Source organism: Scyliorhinus torazame, chromosome X, assembly GCF_047496885.1.
Source record: "Scyliorhinus torazame isolate Kashiwa2021f chromosome X, sScyTor2.1, whole genome shotgun sequence".
NCBI lineage: Eukaryota > Metazoa > Chordata > Chondrichthyes > Carcharhiniformes > Scyliorhinidae > Scyliorhinus > Scyliorhinus torazame.
This window is the reverse complement of record NC_092738.1, coordinates 17,238,378-17,254,292: the sequence shown is the minus strand read 5'-3', so window position 1 is coordinate 17,254,292 and position 15,915 is coordinate 17,238,378. Positions and strand designations below refer to the sequence as shown.

At 46.9% G+C, this 15,915-nt stretch overlaps 1 protein-coding gene across 11 annotated transcripts in view; it reads right to left on the bottom strand.

The window, feature by feature from the left end:
- Window positions 1-15,915, bottom strand: part of LOC140405457 (sodium channel protein type 8 subunit alpha-like) — a 381,151-nt gene that overhangs the window by 207,525 nt on the left and 157,711 nt on the right. The window lies entirely within an intron of this gene.

The window sequence follows — 15,915 nt, the reverse complement described above, 5'->3', positions numbered from 1 at the left end:
AGGGATTTATACAAATTCAACATAACTTCCTTGCTCTCACCCTCTATTACCAAAGCCCAGGTTACTGAAAGCTTGATGAATGAAATGAATGAAGATCGCTTATTGTCACAAGTAGGCTTCAAATGAAGTTGCTGTGAAAAGCCCCTAGTCGCCACATTCCGGCGCCTGTTTGGGGAGGCTGGTACGGGAATTGAACCGTGCTGCTGGCCTGCCTTGGTCTGCTTTCAAAGCCAGTGATTTAGCCCAGCGTGCTAAACCGGCCCCTAACTGCTCGCTTAACCTGTCCAGCCACCTTCAATGATTTATGCACAGGTACCCCCAGGTGCTTTTACTCCTGCACCCCTATAGAATGTTGCCCCTTATTTTACATTGACTGAAATCCTCAGGCTGTTGCAATTCATTTTTCCCGCTGGCAGCGCACCCACATCTGCGTGATTTCCGATGGTTACAATGGGAAATCCCGTTGACAAGCAGTGGGGTGATCGAATCCCACTGCCAGCACGCCCCGAGAAACATGTAGCTGAGGCACCGGAGAATCCCACCCATTGCCTCCCCATAATCCTCCGACCAAAATGAGTCCCCTCTCACAACCCTGCATTGAATTTCACCTGCCACCTGTCCGCCCATTCCACCGTTGAAACTTTATACTCACCTCACAGTTCATAAGTTTGGTATCATAGAACATAGAAGATAGAACATTCCAGCGCAGTACAGGCCCTTCGGCCCTCGATGTTACGCCGACCTGTGAAACCACTCTAAAGCCCATCTACACTATTCCCTCATCGTCCATATGTCTATCCAATGACCATTTGAATGTCCTTAGTGTTGGCGAGTCCACTACTGTTGCAGGCAGGGCATTCCACGCCCTTACTACTCTCTGAGTAAAGAATCTACCTCAGACATCTGTCTTATATCTATCTCCCCTCAATTTAAAGCTATGTCCCCTCATGCTAGACATCCCCATCCGAGGAAAAAGGCTCTCACTGTCCACCCTATCCAATCCTCTGATCATCTTGTATGCCTCAATTAAGTCACCTCTTAACCTTCTTCTCTCTAATGAAAACAGCCCCAAGTCCCTCAGCCTTTCCTCATACGATCTTCCCTCCATACCAGGCAACATCCTGTAAATCTCCTCTGCACCGTTTCCAATGCTTCCACATCCTTCCTATAATGCGGCAACCAGAATCGCACGCAATACTCCAAATGCGGCCGCACCAGAGTGTTGTACAGCTGCAACATGACCTCATGGCTCCGAAACTCGATCCCTCTACCAATAAAAGCTACCACACCGTACGCCTTCTGGGTGACAACTTTCAGGAATCTATGTACATGGACACCGAGATCTCTCTGCTCATCCACACTGCCAAGAATCATACCATTAGCCCAGTACTCAGTCTTCCTGTTATTCCTTCCAAAATGAATCACCTCACACTTTTCTGCATTAAACTCCATTTGCCACCTCTCAACCCAGCACTGCAGCTTATCTATGTCCCTCTGTAACTTGTAACATCCTTCCGCATTGTCCACAACTCCACCGACTTTAGTGTCATCTGCAAATTTACTCACCCGTCCTTCTACGCCCTCCTCCAGGTCATTTATAAAAATGACAAACAGCAGTGGCTCCAAAACAGATCCTTGTGGTACACCACTAGTAACTGGACTCCAGTCTGAACATTTCCCGTCAACCACCACCCTTTGTCTTCTTCCAGCTAGCCAATTTCTGATCCAAACTGCTAAATCACCCTGAATCCCCAGCCTCCGTATGTTCTGCAGTAGCCTACCGTGGGGAACCTTATCAAACGCTTTACTGAAATCCATATACACCACATCAACTGCTTTACCCTCATCCACCTGTTTGGTCACCTTCTCAAAGAACTCAATAAGGTTTGTGAGGCACAACCTACTCTTCACAAAACCGTGTTGACTATCTCTAATCAAAACTCTCAAATCAAACTTTGAAAGTGTGCACAGCACGCCAGGGTCTAGGTCATTAATCTATACCAGGAAAAGCAAGGGTCCCAACAATGACCGCTGGGAAACTCCGCTCCAAATATTCTTCCCGTAGGGATAGCATCCATTAACCACTACCCTCTGTATCCTATCGCTTAACCAGTTCTGTATCCATGTTGCTACTGTTCCTTTTATTCTGTGAACTCTCATGTTGCTCACAGATCTGTGTATGGAACTGGCTGAAGTTTTCCAGCCCCGTCATGGTAGGACCCACCGTGGGAGATTCGGTGGCCCAGCTAAAAGTCCCATTGACTTTTGGCGGGGCTGGATGATCCTGGCAGCAGGAAGGGCCGGAAAATCCCACCCACACAACCAAACACATTTTCGAAGTCTATGTACGCCACATCAACAACATTACCCTCATCGACCCTCCCTGTTACCTCCTCAAAAGCTCCAGCAAGTTAGTGAAACATGGTTTACCCCTTGGAAATCCTTTACATACCGCAGGGCAAGAGTTATATCTGGGGGAAAGGCAATTATGATGCGATGAGGCAAGACTTAGGATGCATCGGATGGAGAGGAAAACTGCAGGGGATGGGCACAATGGAAATGTGGAGCTTGTTCAAGGAACAGCTACTGCGTGTCCTTGATAAGTATGTACCTGTCAGGCAGGGAGGAAGTGGTCGAGCAAGGGAACCGTGGTTTACTAGAGCAGTCGAAATACTTGTCAAGAGGAAGAAGGAGGCTTATGCAAAGATGAGACATGAAGGTTCAGTTAGGACGCTCGAGAGTTACAAGTTAGCTAGGAAGGACCTAAAAAGAGAGCTAAGAAGAGCCAGGAGGGGACATGAGAAGTCTTTGGCAGGTAGGATCACGGATAACCCTAAAGCTGACTAGAGATATGTCAGGAATAAACGAATGACTAGGGTAAGAGTAGGGCCAGTCAAGGACAGTAGTGGGAAGTTGTGCTTGGAGTCCGAGGAGATAGGAGAGGTGCTAAACGAATATTTTTCAGCAGTATTCACACAGGAAAAAGACAATGTTGTCGAGGAGAATACTGAGATTCAGGCTACTAGACTAGAAGGGCTTGAGGTTCATAAGGAGGAGGTGTTAGCAATTCTGGAAAGTGTGAAAATAGATAAGTCCCCTGGACTGGATGGGATTTATCCCATGATTCACTGGGAAGCTAGGGAGGAGATTGCTGAGACTTTGGCTTTGATCTTTAAGTAATCTTTGTCTACAGGAATAGTGCCAGAAGACTGGAGGATAGCAAATGTTGTCCCCTTGTTCAAGAAGGGGAGTAGAGACAACCCCGGTAACTATAGACCAGTGAGCCTTACTTCTGTTGTGGGCAAAATCTTGGAAAGGTTTATAAGAGATAGGATGTATAATCATCTGGAAAGGAATAATTTGATTAGAGATAGACAACACGGTTTTGTGAAGGGTCGGTCGTGCCTCACAAACATTATTGAGTTCTTCGAGAAGTTGACCAAACAGGTGGATGAGGGTAAAGCAGTTGATGTGGTGTATATGGATTTAAGTAAAGTATTTGATAAGGTTCCCCATCTTGTAGGCATACAAGATGATCAGAGGATTGGATAGGGTGGACAGTGAGAGCCTTTTTCCTCGGATGGTGATGTTTAGCACGAGGGGACTTAGCTTTAAATTGAGGGGAGATAGATATAGGACAGATGTCAGAGGTAGGTTCTTTACTCAGAGAATAGTAAGGGTGTGGAATGCCCTGCCTGCAACAGTAGTGGACTCGCCAACACTAAGGGCATTCAAATGGTCATTGAATAGACATATGGACGATAAGGGAATAGTGTAGATGGGCTTTAGAGTGGTTTCACAGGTCGGCGCACCATCGAGGGCCGAAGGGTCTGTACTGCGCTGTAATGTTCTATGTTCTATGTTCTAGTGTAGAGATGAGTGTAGATTATATGTTTATTATCAACTGTGTATTATATAGGAGTAAGTGTCGAATCCAATTGAGTAGTGTAGATAAATCTATAGCTGTGTTCAAAATATAAGCTATTTGTGGTCTTTGTGAAGACTACATGAACCATCCGAGGATTAGAACCACAAAGAACACCACAGGTATCTCCATTGAAACTGGAAGCAGGTGGGGTTAGCTCCGAAATGTCTTTGCATTTTGACCCCCAATTGACTCAATGCATTTCTGGGGGGGTTTAAAATGATCCTGAATGCATCCACAGTAATAGTGGAAGGGTCTGTACTCCTAGCCGTGCTGTTCCGTGTCTTCCATCGTGACTTTCAGCATTGGGTATCTCATTGTTACTTCTGTCTATATCCTTTGCCAAAGTGGAGGAGGTGGCGCACATTATGACGTAACTGACAATGTGTTCGCAAGTGACAATGAAAAGAAGAATGAAGTGTCTTGAGGGCTTTCATTAAATCTCTTTCCACCATTCAGGATGTGCTTCCGCAGATGTGCAGCATTAAATCGTGCCCAAATTGCTGAGTGTCAATAGTTAGGAGGCATCTGGAGTACTACCTTTCACATCAAATGAATCCAACCACCATAGCTGAATGTTTTTTCCGAACATCTAAAGCTGTGCAAGTTGCACCGTTCGATGCCCTCGTTTACTGAAAGTGACCTCGACACCACTCTCCTTTCACTTTTCACTCCAATGTCAGGTGAGCTGGGGCTCTGCTGAAACTGCTTCGAGCTACTTGCTGTACAGAGCACAAATTGAAATCAATGCCCTTTGTGTGGCAGCATATTCATAAACCTGACACTGCATTTTTCTGATGCTCACATCCCACTGCAAGACAAAGTCAAATTGCCAATGACTGAAAAAGTTTTGAAACGGCATTAACTTTAAAATATCAAATTCCCCACAAGAGGAATTTCTTTCTTTTTGGATAGTACACAGATTGAGGTTATTCAGCCAGCTGGATGTGAGCAGAACATGCGGTTGACAATCCCCTTTTGCACCTTATTCCTTTCCTATTCGGGGTATTACCCAGTATGTATAACCACGTATGACCCTTACATCCACCATTATAGGGAGAACACGGACAAGGGTTCTGCTAAGGGAGTATGAACAGCTAGGAGCTAAATTAAAAAGCAGAACCAAAAAGGTACCAATCTTCGCATTACTACCTGAGCCCCGAGCTAATTGGCAGAGGGTCAAGAAGATTAAGGCAGTCAAAGATTGGTGTGGGAGGAATGGGTTTGAATTCACGGGACATTGGCACCAGTACTGGGGAAGAGAGGACCTGGTCCAATGGCGAATGGCGAATGGTATAACTAGGGCTGGAGATAGGGCTTTAAACTAAATAGTGGGGGGGGGGGGGGGGGGGGAGGGTTCAGTTGTGTGGAGAATTAGAAAGTCAAAGTTAAAGGAGAAGGTAGAAGTGCAGGTCAATGAAGAGGACTTTAAACTAGTTAAAGGAGCTGAGGGCTCTAGAGAGATTAGTAAAGTTTCCAGACCAAGTAATAGATCAGAGAGTATAGAAGGTGGCAGGAATCTAACCTCAGGCAGAGCAAAATAGGTGACAAAAATGAGAAGGGAGGTGGTCAATGCAGGACTGACGGTGTTGTATCTAAATGCGCGCAGTATAGGGAACAAGGTAAATGAGCTTGTTGCGCGCATTGGAATTGGCCGGTACGATGTTGTGGGCATCACAGAGACGTGGCTGCAAGGGGATCAGGGCTGGGATCTAAATAGACAAAGACATGTGTCCTATCGAAAGGACAGGCAGATGGGCAAAGGGGGCGGGGTTGCATTGTCAGTAAGGAATGAAGTTAAATCGATAGCAAGATGCGATACAGGATCAGAAGGCATAGAATCTCTGTGGGTCGAGTTGAGGAATCACAAAGGTAAAAAGACCCTGATGGGAGTTATGTACAGGCCCCCTAGCAGTAGTCAAGATGTGGGGCAGAAAATAAATCAGTAGATAGAAAAGGCATATAAAAAGACAATATTACAATAATCATGGGGGACTTCAATATGTAGGTGGACTGGGAAAATCAGGTTGGTAGTGGATCCCAAGAAAAGGAATTTGTGGAATGTCTAAGAGATGGTTTTTTGGAGCAGCTTGTGACAAAGTCTACTAGGGAACAGTAAGAAGTCTTACAACACCAGGTTCAAGTCCACCAGGTTTGTTTGGAATCATTAGCTTTTGGAGTGCAGCTCCTTCATCAGCTGAGTGAAGAGGTGGGTTACAGGTGGGTTATATATAGACAAAGCCAATGATGCATGATGCTACTTTGAATGTGAGTCTTTGCAGGTAATTAAGTCTTTACAGGTCCAGACTGTGCAGGGAGGGTCTCAACCGGGTCCTTGGATTCATGTCGCATTACATTCACCCCCCACCATCTGGCCTGGGCTTGCGAAATCCTACCAACTGTCCTGGCTTGAGACAATTCACACCTCTTTAACCTGGGGTTACCCCTATCTCTGGATCTGTATAGACTTAATTACCTGCAAATGCTCGCATTCAAAGCATTGTCTTGCATCTTTGACTTTGTCTCTGTATATGTTTCTGGAATCTACCTCTTCATTCACCTGAGGAAGGAGCAGTGCTCTGAAAGCTAGTGATTTGAAACAAACCTGTTGGACTTTAACCTAGTGTTGCAAGACTTCTAACTGTATTAAAGAAGAGATTGCAGAGTACTTGGAAGTGCATGATAAAATAGGACTGAGTCAGCGTGGCTTTGTCAAGGGGAGGTTACGTCTGACAAATCTGTTAGAGTTCTTTGAGGAGATAGCGAGGAAGTTAGACAAAGAAGAACCAGTGGCTGTTATTTATTTAGATTTCCAGAAGGCCTTTGACAAGGTGCTGCACAGGAGACTGTGAAATAAGTTAAGAGCCCATGGTGTTAAGGGTAAGATCCTGGCATGGATAGAGGATTGGCTGACTGGCAGAAGGCAGAGAGTGGGGATAAAGGGGTCTTTTTCAGGATGGCAGCCGGTGACTAGTGGTGTGCCTCAGGGGTCTGTACTGGAACCACATATTTTCACAATATACATTAATGATCTGGAAGAAGGTACTGAAGGCACTGTTGCTAAGTTTGCAGGTGATACAAAGATCTGTAGAGGGACAGGTAGTATTGAGGAAGCAAGGGGGCTGCAGAAGGATTTGGACAGGCTAGGAGAGTGGGCAAAGTGGCAGATGGAAAACAATGTGGAAAAGTGTGAGGTTATGCACTTTGGAAAGAGGAATTTAGGCATAGACTATTTTCTAAATGGGTAGATGCTTAGGAAATCAGAAGCACAAAGGGACTTGGGAGTCCTTGTTCACGATTCTCTTAAGGTTAACGTGCAGGTTCAGTCGGCAGTTAGGAAGGCAAATGCAATGTTAGCATTCATGTCGAGAGGACTAGAATACAAGACCAGGGATGTACCTGAGGTTGTATAAGGCTCTGGTCAGACCCAATTTGGAGTATTGTGAAACCGCATATCACTCGAGCCTTCTAGGGTGATGGAGGATGGCAGGAAAATAGTGTTAAGGCCACATCAGATCAAATGGCAGAACAGGATCGAAAGGCTGAATGGCCTCCTCCTCCTCCTATTTCTTATGTTCTTACATAATGGACGTCGCCCAGCTTTCCCCAAGGTCTTTCCAAAATCATATAATCCCTACAGTCCAAAAGGAGGCCATTTGGCCCATCACATCACCTTGCGTTTACTGCCATCAAATTCCATCTCCCCCTTTATTGCCTCAGTAATACCTGCACAATAGGACTGCAGCAGTTGAATAATGTGGCTCCCCACCACTGCAGAGTAAAGGGTTAACATCAGGAGCACCTGCTGCTGATTTAACTGCTGATGTAACGATGATGCAATGTCACATGATTAGGTAACTGAGACCTGAAGGGAAGCAGAAGTACAACCTCATGCAGACTTCGGAGATGTACAGAGATCTGCAAATAAACAAGAATGTTTTTTCCAAATAGCAGTCTACGGTAGCATTCTTAGGGTAACCGGCAAACCCTTCAGAAACCTCATCTGGACCCCGAATGCAAGACCAAGCATGGTGACAGAGAGTAAAGTCCCAGAAAAACTCCACGTGAAGATTGCAGATCTGAAAAACCCACAAACTCTTGGACAAAGAGCAAGACGTAAAAAGACTGTCGTCTCACTGGTTTAGTGAAGACAGAGCCTCATGGGTACAGCAGGTGCAGGCTGGCACACAGACCCAGAGTCCAGGCAACAGTCAGCACAGATCACAATCTACAAGCCAAATTACTGAAGCGGCGTAAGATCCAGAACTTAGGACAAGCATGGAGTCGACATTGGCCATTCAAGAGGCTCACAACTGGCTCGACACTGGGATAACTGGAGGGAGAGATTCTCCAGATACAGAACAGCTTCAGGTTTGCATTAAAAGTAAGAAAAGTATCAGGTCAGCACTCTACTCTACGCAATCTGGGCTATTGCAGATGACATACTAGCAAGACTGGGCATTAATGAGGCTTTAAGCTCATATGATGAATTCCTCCAGTGTTCGAAAAGTTGTGTCCGTCGAGTGGGCAAAATGTAATAAGAGGAAACAAAACCCGGGTGAATGCATGGATTCATTTATCATAGAATTTATCATCGAATTTACAGTGCAGAAGGAGGCCATTCGGCCCATCGAGTCTGCACCGGCTCTTTGAAAGAGCACCCTACCCAAGCCCACACCTCCACCCTATCCCCATAACCCAGTAACTCCACCCAACCCAACACTAAGGGCAATTTTGGACACCAAGGACAATTTAGCATGGCCAATCCACCTAACCTGCACATCTTTGGACTCGTGGGAGGAAACCGGAGCACCCGGAGGAAACCCACGCAGACACGGGGAGAACGTGCAGACTCCGCACAGACAGTGACCCAAGCCGGGTATCGAACCTGGGACCCTGGAGCTGTGAAGCAATTGTGCTAACCACCATGCTACCGTGCTGCCCAACCACCTGGACAGGCCAGCAGAAAATTGCGACTATGGGATCCTCAGAGATGAATTCATATACAATCGCATTGGTCTTAGATGAAACATGATCAGATCTCTCACAAACGAGGCAAGACTTAACTCTTACAGAGGCAGTACAGATAGGGCGACAAGCTTAGGAAGATAAACAGTATTTGAGAAAAATGATGTCCCTTAGAAAAAATGAGTGAGGTTATTCAATATGTTGGACAGAAAAGAGAAAGTGCGCTGAAGCAAAGGCCCACAAAATCAGGGACAAAGGTGCGACCGCCATTTTGAAATGCTCTCAGTGTGGTAGCAAAGCCCTGCACAAGAGTTAAGAATGCCTAGTAGGGGGAGAGGACTGCCACAACTGTGGAAAGTTAAGACATTTTTAAAAATGTCTGCCAATTGAAAATATAAGTAGCTCACAGGAAGAAAGAGAAAACAACAAGGCCAAATCAAATACAAGAAATGGAGGAGCCAAAGAAAAAACAAATAAACTTCTCAAGTGATATTAACAAAATGGAAAATAATTATTGGAACAGACATTAATGGCCACCCCACAGAATTAGAATCATAGAATTTACAGTGCAGATGGAAGGCATTTGGCCCATCGAGTCTGCACCGGCCCTTGGAAAGAGAACCCTACTTAAGCTAGATACTGGGGCAGGTGTTTCAGTATTATCACCTGAAGTAAAATGGCTTAAAAATGTTGTGTTACAACCATCTTCCATCAAGTTGCCAGGTCCAGGATGGACTTCATTCAATCGCTTGCAAACACTTGGCAAGATTAAAGATATAAGCAAAAATACATTATTGAACACTCGTGTGCTGTACAGAACCAGGGGCGAAATTCTCCCCAAACGGCGCGATGTCCGCCGACTGGCGCCCAAAACGGCGCCAATCAGACGGGCATCGCGCCGCCCCAAAGGTGCAGAATGCTCCGCATCTTTGGGGGCCGAGCCCCAACATTGAGGGGCTAGGCCGGCGCCGGAGGGATTTCCGCCCCGCCAGCTGGCGGAAACGGCGTTTGTTGCCCCGCCAGCTGGCGTGGAAATGACATCTGCGGGCGGCGCATGCGCGGGAGTGTCAGCGGCCGCTTACAGTTTCCCGCGAATGCGCAGTGGGGAGAGTCTCTTCCGCCTCCGCCATGGTGGAGGCCGTTGCGGAGGCGGAAGGGAAAGAGTGCCCCCACGGCACAGGCCCGCCCGCGGATCGGTGGGCCCCGATCGCGGGCCAGGCCACCGTGGGGGCACCCCCCGGGGACAGATCGCCCCGCGCCCCCCCTAGGACCCTGGAGCCCGCCCACACCGCCTTGTCCCGCCGGTAAATAGCTACTCTAATTTACGCCGGCGGGACAGGCAATTTATTGGCGGGACTTCGGCCCATCCGGGCCGGAGAATCCCGATTCCCGCCCCCGCCCAATCTCCGGTACCGGAGACTTCGGCAACCGGCGGGGGCGGGATTCACGGCGGCCAACGGCCATTCTCCGACCCGCTGGGGGGTCGGAGAATGACGCCCCTGAAGTCATCATTATCGAGCAGTGAAACTGCAATTTCTGATGAGCAGTCCGGTAATGTATTCAGACACAAATTTCCAGCCCTGTTTTCAGGGTTAGGAAAGTTGAAGATAGAATATTATGTAACCCTAAGAGCAGATGCTCAACCTATATGGCTCTTCACGGCGAGGAAGACAAAGTCAAGAGAAAGATTGAACACATGTTAGAGCGAGGAGTTATCTCTCCAATAACCATATCAACAGCGTAGAGTTCTGGAATGGTCAAAGTACCAAAGTCTCATCGTTCAATTAGAGTCTGTGAGGACTGGACTCAATTAGTCAGTCAGTCGAGCACGTGATCCACCTGATGGGATTAGGTTCGCCAAATTAACAAAAATCACCCTCCTCAGAAAATTGGATGCTAACAGAGACTTTGGGCAGTTGCCTCTGGACAAATAATCCGGCTTGTTGACTACTTTCCCCACCTTATTTGGTTGTTATTATTTTAACAGGTTACCATTCGGGATTGCTGCTGAACCCGACTTATTCTAAGAAATGATGTGTTAAATTCTCCGGTCCCACCAGCCGTAGGAATCATCGCGAGCGAGACGGATAATTTGATGGACTGTTTAAAGGTTCGGTGACTTCGGACGGGAATTTCCGGTCTCGGGGTGGGCACAACAGAACAATTCTTCCCAATGGGCAGCATGGTAGCACAAGTGGCTAGCACTGTGGCTTCACAGCGCCAGGGTCCCAGGTTCGATTCCCCGCTGGGTCACTGTCTGTGCGGAGTCTGCACGCCCTCCCCACGTCTGCGTGGGTTTCCTCCGGGTGCTCCGGTTTCCTCCCACAGTCCAAAGACGTGCAGGTTAGGTGGATTGGCCGTGCTAAATTGCCCTTAGTGACCAAAAGGGGTTATTGGGTTACGGGGATAGGGTGGAAGTGAGGGCTTAAGTGGGTTGGTGCAGACTCGATGGGCCGAATGGCCTCCTTCTGCACTGTATGTTCTATGTTCTATGCCTCACCCCCTGGAAGGTATGGAAGGAATCATGTGCCACATGGACAACATTCTTATACATGGTTAACCGAGGGAAGGACATGTCTATCGTGCGAGAGCAGTCTTCAACATTCCAAGTATGAAATTGCAAAGATAAAATTTGTAGGGTACAAGCTTCAAGAATAACTGCTGACCTGCAGAAGGCCAAGGTGATTAGAGAGTTACCCACAGCCTAAAAACATCACAGAATTACAAAGGCCCCTTGAGATGGTCAATCAAGTAGGCAAATCCCTACGAAACTTGGCGGAAATCAATGAGCCATTACAACAGCTATTGAGACAAGATCAACAGCGGCCGAAACGTGGACCAAGAAAATGCTTTTGACAAGATCAGAAATCTCCTAATTCCTTTAGAAATTCTAGCGCACTACGATGCAGAACTGCCAATAACTGTAGCACTGGATGCATCATCTGCAGGCTTGGGCGCAGTACTTTTTCCAAGTTCAAAAAGATGGACAAATAAGACCAGCTTATTCCACCTCAAGATCTCTTACGCGACAGAGAAAAGGAATGCAACAATTCAGAAAGAAGCATTAGCAGACACATGGGCCTGCAGGAAGTTTGCTGATTATGCCATGAGATTTAAGGTTTAAAATTGAAACTGACCACATAACTTTGATTGCTCTTCTTAACCTAAAGGAATTTGCAAACATGCCGCTGAGTATTGAATGAATTAGACTGAGATTCAAGAGATATGATTCAGTTACTGAGTACACTCAATGGAAATTCCTGATGACAGCAGACGCATTGTCAAGAATCGTCAAACTGGAAGATTTAAATTTTATTGAGAAAGTGGAAGCATATACTTTGTTCATTACTGAACACTTACCAGCCACGGAAAAGAGATCACAAAAGATTAAGAAACCACAAAAACACGATGATGAATGCATTCAAGCAAAAGATTATTGCCAGGTCAGATGGCCAGAGTATGCTCCTAACAACCTAATTATTCGCCAATACTTCGAACAGAGAAAAGATTGCACAATCATTGATGACTTCTTAGTTTCCAACGACAGACTAGTCATCCCTGAGACACATTGGGGTAGATTTTCAGACCGTTCCCGCCACAGCAATCATCGTGGGCGGGACGAACAATTTAACAGCAATTTAACATGCTCCTCTTGTGAGATGTGGCAAGTCAGGGACCCTTCTGGTGTCCCTGACTCCTTCATCTGCAAGAAGTGTGTCCAACTGCAGCTCCTGTTAGACCGCTTGACGGCTCTGGAGCTGCGGATGGACTCACTTTGGAGCATCCGCGATGCTGAGGAAGTTGTGGATAGCACATTCAGTGAGTTGGTCACACCGCAGATTAAAATTACTGAGGCAGATAGGGAAAGGGTGACCAACAGACAGAGGAAGAGTAGGAAGGCAGTGCAGGGATCCCCTGCGGTCATCTCCCTCCAAAACAGATTTACCGTTTTGGAAACTGTTGGGGGAGATGGCTCACCAGGGGAAGGTGGCAGCAGCCAGGTTCATGGCACCGTGGCTGGCTCTGCTGCACAGAAGGGCGGGAAAAAGAGTGGCAGAGCTATAGTGATAGGGGATTCAATTGTAAGGGGAATAGACAGGCGTTTCTGCGGACGCAAACGAGAATCCAGGTTGGTATGTTGCCTCCCTGGTGCAAGGGTCAAGGATGTCTCGGAGCGGCTGCAGGGAATTCTGGAGGGGGAGGGTGAACAGCCAGCTGTCGTGGTGCATATAGGCACCAACGATATAGGTAAAAAACGGGATGAGGTCCTACAAGCTGAATTTAGGGAGTTAGGAGTTGAACTAAAAAGTAGGACCTCAAAGGTAGTAATCTCAGGATTGCTACCAGTGCCACGTGATAGTCAGAGTAGGAATGACAGGATAGCTAGGATGAATACGTGGCTTGAGAGATGGTGCAAGAGGGAGGGTTTCAAATTCCTGGGACATTGGGACCGATTCTGGGGGAGGTGGGACCTGTACAAATCGGACGGTCTGCATCTGGGTGGGACCGGAACCAATGTTCTCGGGGGGGTGTTTGCTAGTGCAGTTGGGGAGGGTTTAAACTAATGTGCCAGGGGGATGGGAACCGATGTAGGAAGTCAGTGGGGACAGAAACAAAAGGCAGGAAGGGAGAGTGTGTAAAGCATGACCAGAGAAAGCAGGGCAGAGAGCAAGGAAGGTCTACATTAAACTGCATTTATTTCAATGCAAGGGGCCTGACGGGCAAAGCGGATGAACTCAGGGCATGGACGGGCACATGGGACTGGGATATTATAGCTATGACTGAAACATGGCTAAGGGAGGGGCAGGACTGGCAGCTCAATGTTCCGGGGTACAGATGCTATAGAAAGGATAGAACAGGAGGTAAGAGAGGAGGGGGAGTGGCGTTTTTGATTAGGGAGAACATCACAGCAGTACTTAGAGGGGATATATCCGAGGGTTCGCCCACTGAGTCTATATGGGTGGAACTGAAAAATAAGAAGGGAGAGATCACCTTGGTAGGACTGTACTACAGGCCCCCAAATAGTCAGCGGGAAATTGAGGAGCAAATATGTAAGGAGATTACAGATAGCTGCAAGAATAATAGGGTGGTAGTAGTAGGGGACTTTAACTTTCCCAACATTGACTGGGACAGCCAGAGCATTAGGGGTTTGGATGGAGGGAAATTTGTTGAGTGTATTCAGGAGGAATTTCTCATTCAGTATGTGGATGGACCGACTAGAGAGGGGGCAAAACTTGACCTCGTCTTGGGAAATAAGGAAGGGCAAGTGATAGAAGTGCTAGTGAGGGATCACTTTGGGACAAGTGACCATAATTCCATTAGTTTTAAGATAGCTATGGAGAATGATAGGTCTGGCCCAAGAGTTAGAATTCTTAATTGGGGCAAGGCCAATTTTGATGGTAGCAGACAGGAACTTGCAGAGGTAGATTGGGGGAGACTATTGGCAGACAAAGGGACGGCTGGTAAATGGGAGGCTTTTAAAAATGTGTTAACCAGGGTGCAGGGTAAGCACATTCCCTTTAGAGTGAAGGGCAAGGCTGGTAGAAGTAGGGAACCCTGGATGACTCGAGATATTGAGACTCTGGTCAAAAAGAAGAAGGAGGCATATGACGTACATAAGCAACTGGGATCAAGTAGATCCCTTGAAGAGTATAGAGATTGTCGAAATAGAGTTAAGAGGGAAATCAGGAGGGCAAAAAGGGGACATGAAATTGCTTTGGCAAATAATGCAAGGGTGAATCCAAAGAGATTCTACAGATACATAAAGGGGAAAAGAGTAACTAGGGACAGAGTAGGGCCTCTTAAGGATCAACAAGGGATCTATGTGCAGAGCCACAAGAGTTGGGTGAGATCCTGAATGAATATTTCTCATCGGTATTCACGGTGGAGAAAGGCATGGATGTTAGGAAACTAAGGGAAATAAATAGTGATGTCTTGAGAAGTGTGCATATTACAGAGGAGGAGGTGCTGGAAGTCTTAAAGCGCATAAAGGTAGATAAATCCTCGGGACCTGATGAAATGTATCCCAGGATGTTGTGGGAGGCTAGGGAGGAAATTGCGGGTCCCCTAACCGAGATATTTGAATCATCGGCAGCCACAGGTGAGGTGCCTGAAGATTGGAGAGTGGCGAATGTTGTGCCCTTGTTTAAGAAGGGCAGCAGGGAAAAGCCTGGGAACTACAGACCGGTGAGCCTAACGTCTGTAGTAGGTAAGTTGCTGGAAGGTATTCTGAGAGACAGGATCTACAAGCATTTAGAGAGGCAAGGACTGATTCGGGGCAGTCAGCATGGCTTTGTGCGTGGAAAATCATGTCTCACAAATTTGATTGAGTTTTTTGAGGGAGTGACCAAGAAGGTAGATGAGGGCAGTGCAGTAGACGTTGTCTACATGGACTTTAGCAAAGCCTTTGACAAGGTACCGCATGGTAGGTTGTTGCAGAAGGTTAAAGCTCACGGGATCCAGGGTGAGGTTGCCAATTGGATTCAAAATTGGCTGGACGACAGAAGGCAGAGGGTGGTTGTAGAGGGTTGTTTTTCAAACTGGAGGCCTGTGACCAGTGGTGTGCCTCAGGGATCGGTGCTGGGTCCACTGTTATTTGTGATTTATATTAATGATTTGGATGAGAATTTAGGAGGCATGGTTAGTAAGTTTGCAGATGACACCAAGATTGGTGGCACAGTGGATAGTGAAGAAGGTTATCTAGGATTGCAACGGGATCTTGATCAATTAGGCCAGTGGGCCGACGAATGGCAGATGGAGTTTAATTTAGATAAATGTGAGATGATGCATTTTGGCAGATCGAATCAGGCCAGGACCTACTCAGTTAATGGTATGGCGTTGGGGAGAGTTATAGAACAAAGAGATCTAGGAGTACAGGTTCATAGCTCCTTGAAGGTGGAGTCGCAGGTGGACAGGGTGGTGAAGAAGGCATTCGGCATGCTTGGTTTCATTGGTCAGAACATTGAATATAGGAGTTGGGACGTCTTGTTGAAGTTGTACAAGACATTGGTATGGCCACACTT